Raw genomic sequence first — 18,345 nt, 5'->3', positions numbered from 1 at the left:
TGCCTCAGTGGGCAGTGGAGGCCGATTCCCTAGATACTTTCAAGAGCGAGCTAGATAGAGCTCTTAAAGATAGTGGAATCAAGGGATATGGGGAGGGCGGGAACGGGGTACTGATTGAGGATGATCAGCCATGATCACATTGAATGGCGGTGCTGGCTCTAACGGCCGGATGGCCTACTCCTGCATGTATTGTCTATTGTCTCCCTTCTACCCTCTCCTCTCCCCTCCACTCTTCCCCTCTCCACTCTCTTCACCTCTAACCCCCCCTCCTCCCCCTCCGCCCCTCTCTCCTCTCCTCCCCTCACCTCTTCTCTCCTCCCCTCTCCTCTCCACTGCCCTCTCCTTTCCTCTCCTCTACCCCCTCTCCGCCCCCGTCCTTGGAGAAGGGATGGGTGCCGAGAGGAGGGGAGGGGAGAGATGGGAGAGGGGAGAGATGGGAGGAGGGTCGAGCAGAGCAAAGGAAAGGAGAGGAAGGTAGTGGAGGTCAGTGGAGAATGGAGGGTGGGATAGGAGAGGGGAGGAGGGGAGAGGAGAGGAGAGGAGAGGGTGGTATGGGAGAGGAGTGGAGAGGAGAGGAGACAATGTCTCACATCCACCATATTACAATTATCTTTGGTGCTGGATTTGAGGGGAGGGGAGAGAGAGGAAGAGGGAGGGGGGGGGGGGGGGGGAGAGGAGGGGGGTGTAAGGGGAGGGGAGGAGGGGAGAGATGTGGGGAGTAGATGTGGGGAGGAGTAGATCAGTGGTGAGGAGAGTGGGGGGTAGTAGGGGAGTTGAGAGGGGAGAGGAGAGAAAATGGGAAAGGAGAGGACCGGGGAGGAGGGCATATGAGAAAGGAGCAGAGGAGGGGAGAGGAGTGGAAAGGAGAGGAGGGTGAAGAGAGGAGTGGAGTGGCAAGAGGATTGGGGAGGAATGAAGGGGTGAGGAGTGGAGACAATCTCTCCTTCATCAATTTGGTGCTGGATTTGAGGGGAGGGGAGAGCAGAGTAGAGGAGGATAGGAGGGTAGGAGGGGGGATGAGAGTAATGGAGGGAAGGAGAGGAGATCGGAGGGGAGGGGAGTGGACGAGATGAGAAGGGAGGGGAGAACAGGAGTGGGCAAGGGGGAAGAGTGGGAGGGAAGGTGAGAGGAGGGGAGGAGTGGAGAGGGGAATAGAGGAGGGGAGAGAGGGATGAGAGGAGAGGTGGGAAAAGAGGAGAGGAGTGGAGAGGAGGGGAGAGAAGAGGGGAGGGGAGGGAAGAGGGGAGGGGCGAGAGGAGAGGGGTGGGGCGAGAGGTGGGGAGGAGAGGAGAGGTGAGAGGAGCAAAGAGGAGGGGCGAAGAGGAGAGGGGAAGGGAGGAGAGGAGGACAATGTCTCACCTCCACCATAGCTTCGTTATCTTTGGTTCTAGATTTGAGCGGTGGAGAGAGAGAGGGAGAGGGACGGCAGAGAGAGGAGGGGTTAGGAAAGGGAGGAGAGGAGACGAGAGCAGTGGAGAGGAGAGGAGGAGAGGCGATGAGAGAAGGGGTGGAGAGAAGAGGGGTGGGTTGGGAGAGGAGGAGATGAGGGTAGGTGAGGTGATGTGGGGAGTAGATGAGGGGAGGAGGGGAGCAGAGGAGGGGAGAGAAGTGTGGAGAGGAGATATGTGGGGGAGAGAAGAGGGGATGTGAGGTTAGGAGAGAGGGGGGATGGTAGGAGAGGGGAGATGAGGAGAGGGGAGAAGGGGGGGGGAGGGGGAGGAGGGATGAAGAGAAGTTATGATGGAGACAATAGGCCACCCCTCTCTCCTACGCTCCCTCTCCCTCCACTATTCTCCTCTCCTCACCTATCCTCTCCTCAACTCACCCCTCAAAACAAGCGCCAAAGGTAATTGGTGGAGAGATTGTATCCTCTCCTCCTCACTTCTCCCTTCCTCCTCTCTCCTCTTGCCACTCCCCTCCCCTTTCTCCCTCCTCTCCTCTCCTCTGCTCCTTTCTCATATTACTTCCTTCCCTCTCCTCTCCTCCCATTTTTCTCTCCTCTCCTGCCAGCCGCTCTCCTCTCCATTGCTCTCCTCCTCCCCACATCTCCTCTCCTCTCCACTCCCCTCATCCCCACCACTTTCATCCACCACACCTCTCCCCCCTCCCTTCCTCTCTCTCCCTTCCCCTCAAATCCAGCACCAAAGATCATTGTAATATGGTGGATATGAGAGATTGTCTCCTCTCCTCTCCACTCCTCTCCCATACCCCCCTCTCCTCTCCTCCACTCTCCTATCCCCTCCTCCCATCTCCACCGTCCTCAACTAACCTACTCTCCTCTGCTCTCCTCGTCCCCCCCCCTCCCCTCCTCTATCCTCCTATCTACTCTCCTCTCTCCTCCTCTCGTCTCCACTCTCGTCTCCTCCACTCCCCCTCCTCTCATCTATTACTCCCTCTCCCTTCTCCTCCATTCCTCTCCGTCCATCTCCTCTCCCCTCGTCCCCTCTCCCATCCTCTCCTCGCACCTCATCCCCTCTCCACTGCTGTCCTCTTCTCCCCTCTCCAATCCCCTCCTTGCTCCCCCTCCCTCTCTCCCCCCGCCTCTGAAATCCAGCACCCAATGTAGCGGCAATATGGTGTAGGTGAGAGATTGTAACCTCTCCTCACCACTCCTCCCCTCTCCACTCCTCCCCAGCTTCCTCCTCCCCTCCTACCCTCTCTCTCACCTCCCCTCAAATCCAGCACCTAAGATAATTGCAATATAGACTAGAGGGATATTGTCACCTATCCTCTCCTCTCCTCTCCTGCCCCCACTCTCTTCTCCCTTCCTCCCCTCATTTACTGCCCACATCTCCACTCTTTTCTTCCACTCTCACCCCCTTGTCTATCCTCCCCTCCCTCTCTTTCTTTCCCCGCCCCTCCAAACCAACACCAAAGATTGTCTCCTATCCTCTTCCCTCCACTCCCCTCCCCTCCTCTGCTCACCTCTGCTCTTCTCTCTTCTTCCTATGCTTTCCGCCCCTCTCCTCTCTTCTCCTCTTCTCTCCTTCCCTCCCGTCTCCCCCTCCATCTCCCACACATCTCCTCACCGCTCTGCGCTCTGTCCTCCCCACCCTTCTCCCATCTACTCTCAATCTCTCCTCTGCTCTCATCCCCCCTCTACTACCCTCCCTCTCCCGCCCATCCTCCCCTCTCCTCCCCTCTCCTCTCCCGTACCCCTGTCTGGTCCGTTCATCTCTCCACTCCTCCCTTCTCCTATCCCTTCTTACCCTCCTCTCCTTTCCTCCCTTCTCCACTGCCCTCCACTACCCTCATCTCCTCTGCTTTCGTCATTCCTCCTCCCATCCCACCCTCTCCTATTCTCTCCACCCCTATCTCGCCTCCCTTCCCCTCTCCCATCTCCTCTCCTCCCCTCCACTCCTCTAACCCCCCGCTCCTACCAACCCTCTCCCTCCTCTGATCTTCTCTCCTTACCTCTCCTCTCCTCTATCTTCCCATTCCCTCTCCTCCCCTCTCCTCTCCTCTCAAATCCAGGACCAAAGTTAATTGGTGGAGGTAAGAGATTGTCCACTCCTCCCCTCCCCCATCCTCTCCTCCCCACTCAATTCCTCTCCTCTCATTGCCTCTCAAATCTCCTCCTCTCTCCCCCCTCCCTCTCCCTCTCTCTCCCTTCCACTCATATCCAGCACCAAAGATAATTGCAATATGGACTTGGTGAGTTTGTCTGCTCCTCTCTCTCCTCTCCCCTCTCCGCTTTCCCGCTCCTCTCCTTCCCTCTGATCCCCTTCCCTCTGATCTCCCACTTTTCTCCCCTTCACCTATCTTCTCTCAGCTCCTCTCCTCTCTCCTTTCTCTTCTGCTCTCCTCCCGGCTCCTCACCTCTCCTCTCCGCCATCCTCTCATCTCTGCTCTTCTCTCCCCTCCCCTCTTCTCCTCCCTCCTCTCCTCCCCGCTTCTCTCTCCCTCTCCCCTCAATTCCAGCACCAAAGGTAATTGTAATATAGTGGAGGTGAGGGATTGTTCTCTCCTCGCATCCCCTCACCTCTCCCCTCGTTGCCTCATCTACTCCCCACAACGCCTCTTTTCTTCCCCTTCTCAACTCCCTCACCCTCTCCTCTCCCCCTCACCTTTCCTCTCCGCCTCACCTCTCCTCTCACCTCCCCTCTCGTCTCCTGCCCTCCCCTCGCCTCGCCTCGCCTCATCTACTCGCCACATGTCCTCTCTTTTCCTCCCCTCCTCTATCCTCCCCTACCCTCCCTCGCTCCTCGTCACTCCAAACCTGCACCAAAGATAATTGTAATATGGTGGAGCTGAGATTGTCGCCTCTCCTCTATCCCCCTCCCCTCCTATCCCCCATACCATCTCTCTCATCTCCTACCTGTAGCGGCAGATTTTCCATATCTTTCAGGTAATTAGCACCCTAGCCACTAATTTGGATGGGAATGGATAAGGGGAATATCTTCGGTATGCATGCAAGCTGCCGCAGAGACATTCAGAGCTTCTCCATCCATAAAGCTTCAACACACACTTTTGATGGATATTTTCTTTATTGTAGATAGAAAACAGTAAGATACATCCAAGGTTTTTCCGACTTGTTACGGCAATCTTCTTCGAACTCCAGCTCATTACTTCATATATTAGAAAGCTCCTCGTGTCTCCGTAACAATGACATGGTCGAAGGATTAACATTCTCTATCGTCTCTACAAACTAATCTAAACACTAAACTTCTGCGCAAGCAGTTAAGCTGCAAACACGCCCAAAGACAGGTCATAAATCCCACCCACATTATAACGGGCGGTCTAGAATTTAAAGGCACATGCCATCCACAATGACATGCAAAACAGGCCAAATGGCCACTCGATACCGGCCCCTAATTGTTCCGAATGCATAATGAGACAATTACTAATAAAGATCAGAAAAGTGTCCATAAAGGCTTAACATATATCAAAAGCAAAAGGTTATGGAATAAAACCCTGTAGCTCCACATAGATCAAACCCCGGTCTCCCGCATGACAGGCGGGGATACTAACCACTATACTACCGAGGAATAAATAGCATGCACTATAAATTTGCAATCACAATTCTTCTGGCTCTTCCATCTTCACTTTCGCCTTCTAGAAATAAGCACAACTTAGTTATTAATCTTATTACAACAGTGGTTTAATAGTAAGATTAAACGAGAACTTACCAGTTCGAAGTTTGATCTGTATTTTATGAGGAGTAACGTTGAGGGAATACATGAAGAGCCCGCTAGTCCGCATGCGCGTCAGACTTCAAAGCAGCGGTGTGAATCACAGATGCATGTAATAATAATAATAATGGATGGGATTTATATAGCGCCTCTCTAATACTCAAGGCGCTTTACATCGCATTATTCATTCACTCCTCAGTCACACTCGGTGGTGGTAAGCTACTTCTGTAGCCACAGCTGCCCTGGGGCAGACTGACGGGAGCGTGGCTGCCAATCTGCGCCTACGGCCCCTCCGACCACCACCAATCACTCACACACATTCACACACATTCACACACAGGCAATGGTGGGTGAAGTGTCTTGCCCAAGGACACAACGACAGTATGCACTCCAAGCGGGATTCGAACCGGCTACCTTCCGGTTGCCAGCCGAACACTTAGCCCATTGCGCCATCTGTCGTCCCAATGACTTAAACATAGTAAGATTAGAGAAAAAGATACCAGTCAAGTTTATGATCCACGGTGGGAGCGGAGGGCATGTATTCCCTCAACGTTACTCCTCATAAAATACAGATCAAACTTCGAACTGGTAAGTTCTCGTTTAATCTTACTATTTTACTTCGGAGTCACGTGAGGGACTCCATGAAGATTTCAAAGCTCTGTGATTCTTGCCGTGGACGAGTCCATGACACACATCTGCCTTGGTATAGGGGAGAAATATATTCGAAATCCATACGGTATGTAGATGCAACAAACAAATTTATTAACAAAATAAATCATAAAACCCCGTATATTCATGGGGACAAATTATATTACAGAACTTAAAATAGTTTTTGAAAAAGTTCCAGTTTCCTACACTGGTTTATTATAAAATTTACGGAAAGTTCCTTCTGATGACCATCCAGCCGTCTTGAGGATCTGATCCAATGGAACATCCAACTTGTATGCTGCCGACGTAGCTGCAGCCCTGGTGGAGTGAGATTTAAAACAATTAGTATCTATACCTGCTTTAGTAAGTACTTGTTTTATCCATTTGGAAATGGTCTGTTTTGTTATTCGTTTATGAGGCTGTCTGTGGCTAATGAGCAGTGCCTTTTCTGTGCCTCTGATGGTTTTGGTTTGTTTAATGTATTATTTTAGATGTGTTACCACACACAGTCGCTCATCTGCAGGGTAGTTATTGAAAATCACTTTTAGGCCTGCCGACCCCTGTCTGTTCTGTTTTACCAGTTCTTGGATGTAAAAATGTAAATTTCCCTGCGAACTGGTCATGTTATCCAGCCTCAATTTGTGTAGGGAGTGCGCCCTTTGTGCTGTGACCAATGCCATCAGCATGTCCGTTTTTAAGGTCAAAGACTGTAATGACAGGCTTGTGGCTGGAGTCCAGTTCCTTAGTAGATTCAGAACTATGCCAACGACCCATATATGGGAATATCTGGCCTTAGGAGGGTTAGCATTGAAAATGCCCCTCATGAGCTTGGTTATCAAAGGGTGTGACCCCACAGGCTGTCGTTCCGTTTCTCTCCAGAGGTAGGTAGACAGGGCATTTCTGGCACAGTTGATGGCGCTGTACGTAAGTCGTTCGTCATGGTGTAAATTTACCAGACATTCCAATACCGGTTGAATGTTCGTAGGTCTGTGGATAATGTTGTTCTGGTTGCAATACCTGTGCCATTTTCTGATATATACTAGGTATTGATTTTTTGTTGTTGACTCTCGTTGGGCTCCAGCGATCATGTTCATAGCTCTCGTTGTTAAGCCCAGGTGTAATAAAGGAGCTTTCAGACTCTACAAACCAAAACGTTAATGTGACGATAACAAGGATGACTTGTCCTAGTTGCTAGATTTACCAGTAGATCCGGTCTGTGTTGAATGGTGATGTGAGGTTCTAATATCATCTCCTGTACCACTGGGAACCATGGTTGGGTAGGCCAATCGGGTACTATTAAGATACCAGACGCAGAGTCTTGTCTTATCTTACTTAGTACCCGACTGATGAGGCAGAAGGGAGGGAATGCATAAAATAACAATTTCCCCCAATGCAGCGAAAAAGCATTTGTAGCTGCTGCCCCAGGGTCTGGTTCCCATGATACATATTTTGGCACATGGTGGTTAAGCCTGGATGCGAATAGATCGACATCTGGTGTTCCGTATCGTGCTGTAATTTCAGCAAATACTTTTTTGTCCAACATCCATTCGATGTTCTCATTGAATTTGCGTGACCTGGTGTCTGCCACTAAGTTTTGTCTACCTGGTAAGTAGGTAGCTGATATCTAAATTCCTCTGCGGATACACCATTGCCAGATCTTGTTTGCCAGATTGTCACATGATGTCGATTTGTTTCCACCCATGTGGTAGATGTATTCTACCACAGTGGTGTTATCAATTTGTAATCTTACATGCTGGTGAGATAACCCTAAGCAATATGACTTAAGGCCGTGAAAAGCTCCCAACATTTCTAAGTAATTTATGCCCAAAGTGTGTAGTAATGATGACTCCTGTTCATTCCATCTCCCAACACAGCTGGTGATCGAATCCGTGGCACCCCATCCGAGAGCACTAGCATCCGTTTGTAGTGTGATAGACGGATTGCTGATAATGATTGGATTGGAACAATGCCTAATGTTTTCTTTCCACCATTGCTGTTCTAATATGGCTTCTTTTGGTAGTTCCATAGATCTATCAAAATGACCTCCATTGTATTTTAGAGCTCTTATTTTTGCCCTTTGTAAATGCTGATAATATAAAGGTCCGAATTGTGCAGCTGGAAAAGCTGCTATTATAACCATATAACAATTACAGCACGGAAACAGGCCATCTCGACCCTTCTAGTCCGTGCCGAACACGTATTCTCCCCTTGTCCCATATACCTGCGCTCAGACCATAACGCTCCATTCCTTTCCCGTCCATATAACTATCCAATTTATTTTTAAATGATAAAAACGAACCTGCCTCCACCACATTCACTCGAAGCTCATTCCACACAGCCACCACTCTCTGAGTAAATAAGTTCCCCCTCATGTTACCCCTAAACCTCTGTCCCTTAATTCTCAAGTCATGGCCCCTTGTTTGAAACTGCCCTACTCTCAGTGGGCAAAGCTTATCCACGTCAACTCTGTCTATCCCTCTCATCATTTTAAAGACCTCTATCAAGTCCCCCCTTAACCTTCTGCGCTCCAAAGAATAAAGCCCTAACTTGTTCAACCTCTCTCTGTAACTTAGTTGCTGAAACGCAGGCAACATTCTAGTAAATCTCCTCTGTACTCTCTCTATTTTGTTGACATCCTTCCTATAATTAGGCGGCCAAAATTGTACCCCATACTCCAGAATTGGCCTCCCCAATGCCTTGTACAATTTTAACATTACATCCCAACTTCTATACTCAATGCTCTGATTTATAAAGGCCAGCACACCAAAAGCTTTGTTTACCACCCTATCTACATGAGATTCCACTTTCAGGGAACTGTGCACAGTTATTCCCAGATCCCTCTGTTCACCTGCATTCTTCAATTCCCTACCATTTACCATGTACGTCCTATTTTGATTTGTCCTGCCAAGATGTAGCACCTCACACTTACCAGCATTAAACTCCATTGCCATCTTTCAGTCCACTCTTCCAACTGGCATAAATCTCTCTGTAGACTTTGAAAATCTACTTCATTATCCACAACCCCACCTATCTTAGTATCACCTGCATACTTACTAATCCAATTTACCACACCATCATCCAGATCATTGATGTACATGACAAACAACAGTGGACCCAACACAGATCCCTGTGGCACCCCACTAGTCACTGGCCTCCAACCTGACAAACAACCATCCACCATTACTCTCTGGCATCTCCCATTCAGCCACTGTTGAATCCATCTTGCTACTCCACCATTAATACCCAACCATTGAACCTTCTTAACCAACCTTCCATGAGGAACCTTGTCAAAGGCCTTACTGAAGTCCATATATACAACATCCACTGCTTTACCCTCATCAATTTCCCGAGTAACCTCTTCAAGAAGATTAGTCAAACATGACCTTCCAGGCACAAATCCATGTTGACTGTTCCTAATCAGACCCTGTTTATCCAGATGCTTATATATATTATCTCTAAGTATCCTTTCCATTAATTTGCCCACCACTGACGTCAAACTAACAGGTCTATAATTGCTAGGTTTACTCTTAGACCCCTTTTTAAACAATGGAACAACATGCGCTGTACGCCAATCCTCCGGCACTATTCCCGTTTCTAATGAAATTTGAAATATTTCTGTCATAGACCCTGCTATTTCTACACTAACTTCCCTCAATGTGCTAGGGAATATCCTGTCCGGACCTGGAGACTTATCCACTTTTATATTTCTCAAAAGTGTCAGTACTTCCTCTTCTTTGAATCTCATAGTTTCCATAGCTACTTTACTTGTTTCCCTTACCTCACACAATTCAATATCCTTCTCCTTGGTGAATACCGATGAAAAGAAATTGTTCAATATCTCCCCCATCTCTTTTGGCTCTGCAGGTAGCTGTCCACTCTGACTCTCTAATGGACCAATTTTATCCCTCGTTATCCTTTTGCTATTAATATAGCTGTAGAAACCCTTTGGGTTTACTTTCACCTTACTTGCCAAAGCAACCTCATATCTTCTTTTAGCTTTTCTAATTTCTTTCTTAAGATTCTTTTTACATTCTTTATACTCCTCAAGCACCTCATTTACTCCATGCTGCCTATAATTATTGTAGTTCTCCCTCTTTTTCCGAACCAAGTGTAAAATTTCCCTTGAAAACCATGGCTCTTTCCGATTTTTACTATTTCCTTTCAACCGAACAGGGACATAAAGATTCTGTACTCTTAAAATTTCACCTTTAAATGTACTCCATTTCTCTTCCACATCTTTCCCATAAAACAAAATGTCCCAATTTACTCCTTTTAAATCCTTCCGCATCTCCTCAAAGTTAGACTTTCTCCAATCAAAAATCTCATCCCTAGGTCCAGTTCTGACCCTCTCCATAATTATATTGAAACTAATGGTATTGTGATCACTGGTCCCGAACTGTTCCCCAACGCATACCTCTGCCACCTGACCCGTCTCATTTCCTAACAGGAGGTCCAGCACCGCCCCTTCTCTAGTAGGTACTTCTATGTATTGCTGCAAAAAACTATCCTGCACACATTTTACAAACTCCAACCCATCCTGCCCATTTACAGAATGTGTTTCCCAGTCTATGTGTGGAAAATTGAAATCTCCCACAATCACCACCTTGTGCTTACTACTAATATCTGCAATCTCCTTACATATTTGCTCTTCCAATTCTCGCTCCCCATTTGGCGGTCTATAATACACCCCTATAAGTGTTGCTACTCCTTTCCCATTTCTCAGTTCCACCCAAATAGCCTCCCTAGCCGAGCCCTCTAATCTATCCTGGGATAATCTATATTGGGACGACAGATGGCGCAATGGGCTAAGTGTTCGGCTGGCGACCGGAAGGTGGCCGGTTCGAATCCCGCTTGGAGTGCATACTGTCGTTGTGTCCTTGGGCAAGACACTTCACCCACCTTTGCCTGTGTGTGAATGTGTGTGAGTGATTGGTGGCGGTCGGAGGGGCCGTAGGCGCAGATTGGCAGCCACGCTTCCGTCAGTCTGCCCCAGGGCAGCTGTGGCTACAGAAGTAGCTTACCACCACCGAATGTGACTGAGGAGTGAATGAATAATGCGATGTAAAGCGCCTTGAGTATTAGAAAGGCGCTATATAAATCCCATCCATTATCCTGCCAAAGCACTGCTGTTATATCTTCCCTGATAAGCAATGCAACACCTCCACCTCTTGCCCCTCCAATTCTATCACACCTGAAGCAACGAAATCCTGGAATATTTAGTTTCCAATCACAGCCCCCCTGCAACCATGTTTCACTGATCGCCACAACGTCATACTTCCAGGTGTCAATCCAGGCTCTAAGTTCATCCACCTTTCTTACAATGCTCCTAGCATTAAAATATACACATTTAAGAAACCCACTCTCTCTTATTCTCTGTTTATTTTCTTTTTCTTCTCTTTCCCCTACATTTTGGGTCAGAGTGCTACCATTCTCTGCCTCCTGCCTCACACACTGACTGCTAGCTTTCCCAATTTGAGTCCCTCCCCTCAACCATACTAGTTTAAAGTCTCCCCAGTAGCCTTTGCAAATCTCCCCGCCATGATATTGGTCCCCCTCGAGTTCAAGTGCAACCCGTCCTTTCTGTACAGGTCGCACCTTCCCCAAAAGAGGTCGCAATGATCCAGAAACTTGAATCCATACCCACTGCACCAGTCCCTCATCCACTCATTTATCCTCCACCTCGCTCCATTCCTACTCTCACTGTCGCGTGACACAGGCAGTAATCCTGAGATTAATACCTTTGCCGTCCTTCTCCTTAACTCTCTACCTAACTCCATAAATTCTTCTTTCAGGACCTCTTCTCCTTTTTTACCTATGTCGTTGTTACCTATATGTACCACAACTTCAGGCTCATCTCCCTCCCATTTCAGGAATTCTTGGACCCGTTCAGACACATCCCTGACCCTGGCACCAGGGAGGCAAACTACCATCCGGGTCTCTTGTCTGCGTCCAGCGAATCACCTATCCGACCCCCTGACTATAGAGTCCCCTATTACAATTGCCCTCCTCTTCTTTTCCTTACACTTCTGAGCAACAGGACCGGTCTTTATGCCAGAGGCCCGGCCGCTGTCGCTGCCCCCAGGTAGGCTGTCTCCCCCACCCTTACTCAAACATGAGTACTTATTTTCAAGGTGTACAGCCACCGGGGTACTCACCAGTCCCTGCCTCTGCCCGTTGCCCTTCCTAACTGTGACCCAGTTTTCTGTCTCCCGTGGTCTTGGAGTGACCACCTCCCTGTAACTCCTATCTATGACCTCCTCGCTCTCCCTGAGCAGACAGAGGTCATCGAGTTGCTGTTCCAGGTTCCTAACACGGTCCCTTAGGAGCCCCATCTCGACGCACCTGGCGCAGATGTGGACGTCTGGCGGGCACTCAGACTCCATGACCTCCCACATCTGACATCCAGAACAGTAAACTGCCCTGGCCCTCATTCTCCCCCTTATCCGAATACAATAAAGCCTTACCCGGGATACAAGCCAATCAGCTGCTTCCTCTAGTCCTGTAACGGCTGCTTCCTCTAGTCCGTTCGACCAATCAGAGGCTTCCACCAGCCCCCTTAATTTGAAGTGTGATCTGCGAATGGAACGTTGCAGATTTTGATAGTTCTCCCTCTGTAACGGCTCCTGGGCCTCTGTTGAGACAAGCCCCGCGATGGGTTTTTTAACTCACCACACGGAGGTCGCTCCTCCCTCTGTAACGGCTCCTGGGCCTCTGTTGAGACAAGCCCCGCGATGGGTTTTTTAACTTACCACACGAAGGTCGCTCCTCCCTCTGTAACGGCTCCTGGGCCTCTGTTGAGACAAGCCCCGCGATGGGTTTTTTTAACTCACCACACGAAGGTCGCTCCTCCCCCTGTAACGGCTCCTGGGCCTCTGTTGAGACAAGCCCCGCGATGGGTTTTTTAACTCACCACACGGAGGTCACTCCTCCCTCTGTAATCATTCTCGCCACCTGTCTAATAGATGGTTTTCTTGAGTCAATGATTTTGCTGCAATCCTCCTCGAGGGCTATTGCTTTGTCTTGTGGCAAAGTCACTGACATAAGAACTGAGTTAATGGTAAATCCCAAGAAATCCCTTGTTGTTGAAGGTTTCAATTTAGATTTAATTGGATGGATAATGAATCCTAGACTTTCAAATAATTGTATGGTGGCTGTTATTGTTAATTCTGCTTGTTTTACCCTTTTGCCCAATATAAGTATATCATCCAAATAAGCCATCACAATGTGTTTATGTTTCCGTAGGAAAGCTAAGGCTGGTTTTAATATTTTAGTAAATAAACTAGGTGCAGAAGTAAGACCATTTGGTAGTGCTCTGTATTGCCAGTATGATCCATCCAATTAAATTTCGAATAACGTCTGTGGTCACCTGTTATGGGTACTGAATAGTAAGCATCTTTTAAATCAATGCTTGCCATGTAGTAACCTTTGGAGATTAATAGTTTAGCAGTAGCAAAGGTTTCCATTTGGAAGTGAATATATTTTACAAAAACATTCAAATTACTCAAATCTATGATGATGCGGCAACCACCATCTTCCTTATGTTAAATAAAAATGTTGGACACGAATTCTAAAGGTTCGTGTTGGGTTTGTTCAAGTATCCCCATTTTATGGAGTCTCTGCAGTTCAGCATGTGCTTTTGCTTTATCTTTGTCCTTAAGCCTGAACACTCTGTTCAGTACATGCTGGACTGGAGGATTACGTGGTTGTAAGAACTCTATCGTGTATCCCTGGATACTGCTTAGGATATAAGTATCTGATGTTAACTTATACCATGCATCCAGAAAAAAGTGTAATCTGCCAACAACACCCATGCTTTGGTTAATAAGTAAGGGACCAGACCCACCTACCTCTATGGTTACCAGTGGTCTTATTTCTTCCCTTGTCCCCGAGGACGTTGAGGCCCCGGTGTCTTGATTTGTGTTGTTGTAGATGGGTGCATCTTCCACGAGGGCCGGCCTGGGCCATGTCCTAAAAAAGACCGCTGTTGGATTGGTCTTGCCCTCGACTGTTCCCCGGAGTAGTCCTTGCGACCCATGAGTGCATAGGGGTGGTACTTCTGGGGGTGGCGTTTGGTTGCTTTTATGATTCCCAGGGCTTTGGATTCTTCGTCCAAATCTTTTACCTGTTTTGGTAGGTCCCCTCCAAACAGGTAAGTCTTTTCGGTGGTCGTTTCCGTTCTGCATAATCCTGCACATTTTGGGTCTAGTACCGGCTGTATGCTCTTCTTTCTGATATTATTTTGTTCATATTGGGTATTGCAGAAGAGGGCCAGGACATCTTTCTGGTGTTGATTCATATCTTCCTCATCCAGGGTTCGTGTGAATGCTGTTATCCCTGCAGTGAGGGTTTTAAGTACTTTTTGCAGGAAGACATCCCTTGTCCTGATGCTTGCTCCTACATGCTTCCAAATACATGCGTTCACGTTTGGGACATTAAGGGATTTACAGTTTCCAGGTTGCAAGTGACGCCCCATGGTGTCAATTGTGGCTTGTCCCTGTAGCTGGTTCAGGGACATGTAATTAATAGTTGCCGCTAACCTGGCTGGTAAATTATCCCCTGTGAGTTCTGGTTTTGCGAATTGAGCCACCATTTCAAGTAAGTTCCCACTCACCCCTTGCACTGAGTTTTCCATCAGTTCCTTTTCAGGGTCAGTCCAAATCTGCCCTGCTATGCTGTCCTGGGAGGCAATTGACGCCGAATACAGCCCTGAATAAGGTACTGCAGAGGGGCTGAATGTCTGCCCAGTAGAATGTCTGCCTCCATCAGCCGCTCCATTTTCGTCCAGTGCTCTCGGGCACCTGGCTCTTGCGGCTTGTCCTGGACCAGCTGCCGCTCCAACGCTGTACAGAGCTTTCGAGCGCTGACCGCTCGCGGTCGCTGGTCCCGCAGCTCACACGCGTTCCAGTGATCTCGGTCACTGGTCGCTTGCTGCTCCTCCAATTTCTTCAGCCCCACAGGCCCCTGAGCGTAGGTGGCGTGGGGCTGTTCGAAATCCGAGTCGTCCGAAAGAACGGCTCTGTCGGTTTTACGTTTAGCCTTTCCACCCGCCGGTGGCGAGGCTAGCTCCGGCACAGGTGCTCCCGACAATGGAGACAGCCCTGCCGTCTGCCGCCGCTGGCTGCCCGTTCCTGCACGGCTCTCCCCCGCCAGCTTTTTTGCAGCTTTGGTTCGTCTTCTGTCCATCCTAGAGGTAAGAAAAACGTAGATCTCTTACCTGTCTTCGCTGGTTTTATACACCAGCCGTTTAGGAGGAACGTCCTTCCTCCATCGAAATGACTCGTGCAATGCGTGTAGCGTAATGACGCGCATGCGGACTAGTGGGCTCTTCATGGAGTCCCTCACGTGACTCCGAAGTAAAATTCAAAGTCATATTGTGCATACCAATCCCTTAAAATAAGGCATGGTACCCAGTATATAGTCCAAAAAATAATAGTCCAAAGCTTTGAGAGCATGAAACATCTTCCTCCATGTCCGATCAACTCATTGATGTGTTGTAACAGCAATGTTGAAATATGAAAATCCTTCAAAAGAATAACAGGATCTTTAACAATAAAATTCACCGTTAAGTTTGATTTAACGTCGGAATCTTTAGCAGAGATTTCAAATCCCAGCTCAAGCTTTGGCCATTCTCTGTCTGGCTTGCAGAGAGATTTTAATTCATTGATCCATTTTTTTCGTTTAAGAAACAGTTCACTGTCAGTTCTCTGGAAACTTCATTCGCAGAATTTTCTTCTGTGTCAATATATTTCAGTTGCACCACGTTAGTAACTCCCAATGGTCTCTCCTTTGGCAGATCAAAAACACGTTCTTGCTTGAAAGGCAAGTCCACACAACAGTGTCCATCAGCTTTCACTGAATAGTTCATAACATCCATGAACTTCAATTCTTCTTTCGACATCTCTTCAGATGGTTTGCTAGTACTTTCATGAGAGTCATGATTGTATGGCTTCATCGCCGGCTTTTCTAATTCATCATTGGACATTTGATTAATAGCAATGGCATCACAGTTCTTCTGATTTCCGATTTTGTGGTTCCTTTTCAAGGAGCCATAGATAACCCATCCAAGTCGGGTTTTCGTAGCATACGGTCCATCCCCTTGGCTCGTAATAATCTGTACAGGTTCTAATGCTTTCAGAGCATTCGTTCCAATAAGTAAGTCAATATCAGAATTTATCTTTGATATTTTGACATCCTTCAGGTAAGGCCATTGCTGTAAGTCTTCACACCCTGTGTACATTTTGATGACCAACAGGCATTGTTTCATGTGTAAAAACTTCTGAAATTGGAATAACATTGTCTTCATCCAAACTGGATACCTCCATACTCGTAATGCAATAACTCATGCTCTCTTCATCTTTATTCAGGGTACGTAATCGAATTTTAGTCTCTTCTCCTCTGATATTCAGCCTTCTCGTCAGGCTTTCTGTGCAAAAGGTAGTCGAACTTCCATGATCCAGAAAAGCATATGTTTGCAACACTGCATTCATCTTGCTGTTCTTTTCTTGCACTGGTAAGATAGAAAAATTACGAGTTTCAACCCTGGCCCCAATATGAGCAGATACTTGAGGCGAGGTGTTAGCATTTATAGTAGTTGGCTCTTGCCCTCTTCTGTTTGTTCCAGTTCATCTTCTTCTTCTTCCCATTGCTCTGACAGCTCTTCTTCAATGTGAAGTGCTTCAGGATGATATTGATTGCATTCAAAACAAATTATAGGACTCTTACAGTTTCTTACCATATGTCCCTTTTTCAAACATCCAAAACAGATTCCCTTCTCTTTCAAGGAATCCATCATGTCTTCATATTCTTTCATCTTGAAACTACAACACCATCTTATGGTGTGACCAACTTCATCACATAACAAACAAAATATTATTTGCCTGCTAGTAGACACCTTTCTTTTTTTTTCATCTGTCTTTTCCACAGACACGGTCGTGATAGCAAAACTACTTTTCTTAGGTTGAGATCATTCTTCGGTTTTGGTAAAAGTAGAACCTTTATAAGTTGCAAGTGGTTTGCGATCTTCAATAGTTCCGTTGTAGGAGTCAGAATGAGAGAGGTATTTTGTCGAGCTATAATCTCGTTGAATTAACATTGCCTATTCAACAGTGCCATTAATCCATCCTGAAAACTCTGTCTTGGCACCACCTGTTCATAAACAGGTCTTGGCTCAAACAGACTTGTTCGAGCCCGTGACCCAGACCTTGGAAAAGCATGATCCACTGGTCCATCTCGAATTTGTACGGATGCTCCCATAGCAGTGAGTTTTGTTCTAGCACTCATTTGCTGAGATGGAGTTTGACCCATCTTCCTCTGTTGCAATGGGTTTTCAAAGCCTAGAAAATCGGTAGACCTCGATTGTGGAATTGATCCAACTGCCTATTCATTTCCAGCAGTTTTGGCTCTCTGTCTAGAGCTCATCGTCTTTGATGATCTAGAGCTGCTTCTAGACCCCTCACTTTCCAGTATATCCTTCCTGGCTTTGGCCATCGCCATCCTTGTATCTAATTCCAGTTGTTCCTGATATCGCGCCATCTCTTCTTGTTTTCGCTTTATCTGTCGCATCATCTCTTCGTGCTGTCGCATCATCTCTTCTTGCTGCCGGGCCTTCTCTTCTTGCTGTCGGGCCTTCTCATGTTTTTTCTTCATGGCATCCGCTTCTATTGAGAGCGCAGCTAAATCAACTTTTGCTCCCAATTGAGCAGAAGCCATCGAAACCGAACTGGCTGAGCAACCAGATCTACGGCCTGATCTTTGTGAAGATACATTAGAAATACTATCTCCCGGTGCTATATCATCACATTCATCTTCTTCTTGCTTAGTATCTTCTTTTCGGCTACATTTACTTTTGTCAACTTGCTCTAACCATGCTTCTGCAACATCCATGGATTCATCATAATACTCTGTATTTTCTGAATCCCACTTATAATGTCTTTCACGTTCCTCTTGAGAACGCTGTGCTTCCAGCAGTGTGTCCTGCTACTCTTTCAGCTCATGGCTAAGGCTACGTATCAGGCGTAATTTATCCTCCACCTTCTCCTGGTTAGCTTCTGATTCCATGAGTATCTTCACACTTTCAAATAGCTTTCTAATCCTCTTCCACAACTTGTTCCTATCCAATTCAGTCTCATTGAGAACATGAATTCGACCTTTCTCAGTGAGTTTAACTTGTCTGGCTGGTCTTTCTCCACCATGTGCTCCTTCAAGCACCAAGCTTCTAGCTCATTCGCTCATAACTTGTGACATAATTTCAGGTAACCACTTTTTGCCTTTTTCTTGAAACCATTGAATATCTTCTTCATGTCTTCTGCGTTCTTCCCAAGACAGCACTGAACACAGCAGTACATTCTGTTTCTTGCCAACCTCCTGGTAGAGGTTCCATAGTTGGCTCATATTAGATTTCACCTTGATCACGTTATGTTCTGATTCCATTAGGTTTTTCTGTGTATCAGTTAATCTGGCAACCTGCAACCATAATTCATTACCCTCTTTCTCGGTTTCCCTCGAACAGGCAGCATGTGAAATATCTGTTTCTTCAAGTTGTCTGGGTCTTTCTCCACCACCATGT

The 18,345-nt window shown here is 47.3% G+C and overlaps 1 long non-coding RNA gene across 1 annotated transcript; it reads right to left on the bottom strand.

Moving 5' to 3' along the window:
• Positions 1-201: 201 nt before the first annotated feature.
• On the bottom strand, positions 202-17,034 carry LOC116990385. Its single transcript, XR_004416532.1, has 3 exons — positions 16,923-17,034; positions 15,898-15,902; positions 202-212 (listed from the first exon to the last, which is right to left on the bottom strand). It is a non-coding gene; the product is annotated as an uncharacterized LOC116990385 (long non-coding RNA).
• Between the last annotated feature and the right edge of the window lie 1,311 nt (positions 17,035-18,345).

Source organism: Amblyraja radiata, chromosome 31 (assembly GCF_010909765.2).
Source record: "Amblyraja radiata isolate CabotCenter1 chromosome 31, sAmbRad1.1.pri, whole genome shotgun sequence".
Taxonomy (NCBI): Eukaryota; Metazoa; Chordata; class Chondrichthyes; order Rajiformes; family Rajidae; genus Amblyraja; species Amblyraja radiata.
The sequence above is the reverse complement of the archived record's forward strand: the minus strand, read 5'-3'. Positions and strand labels throughout refer to the sequence as shown.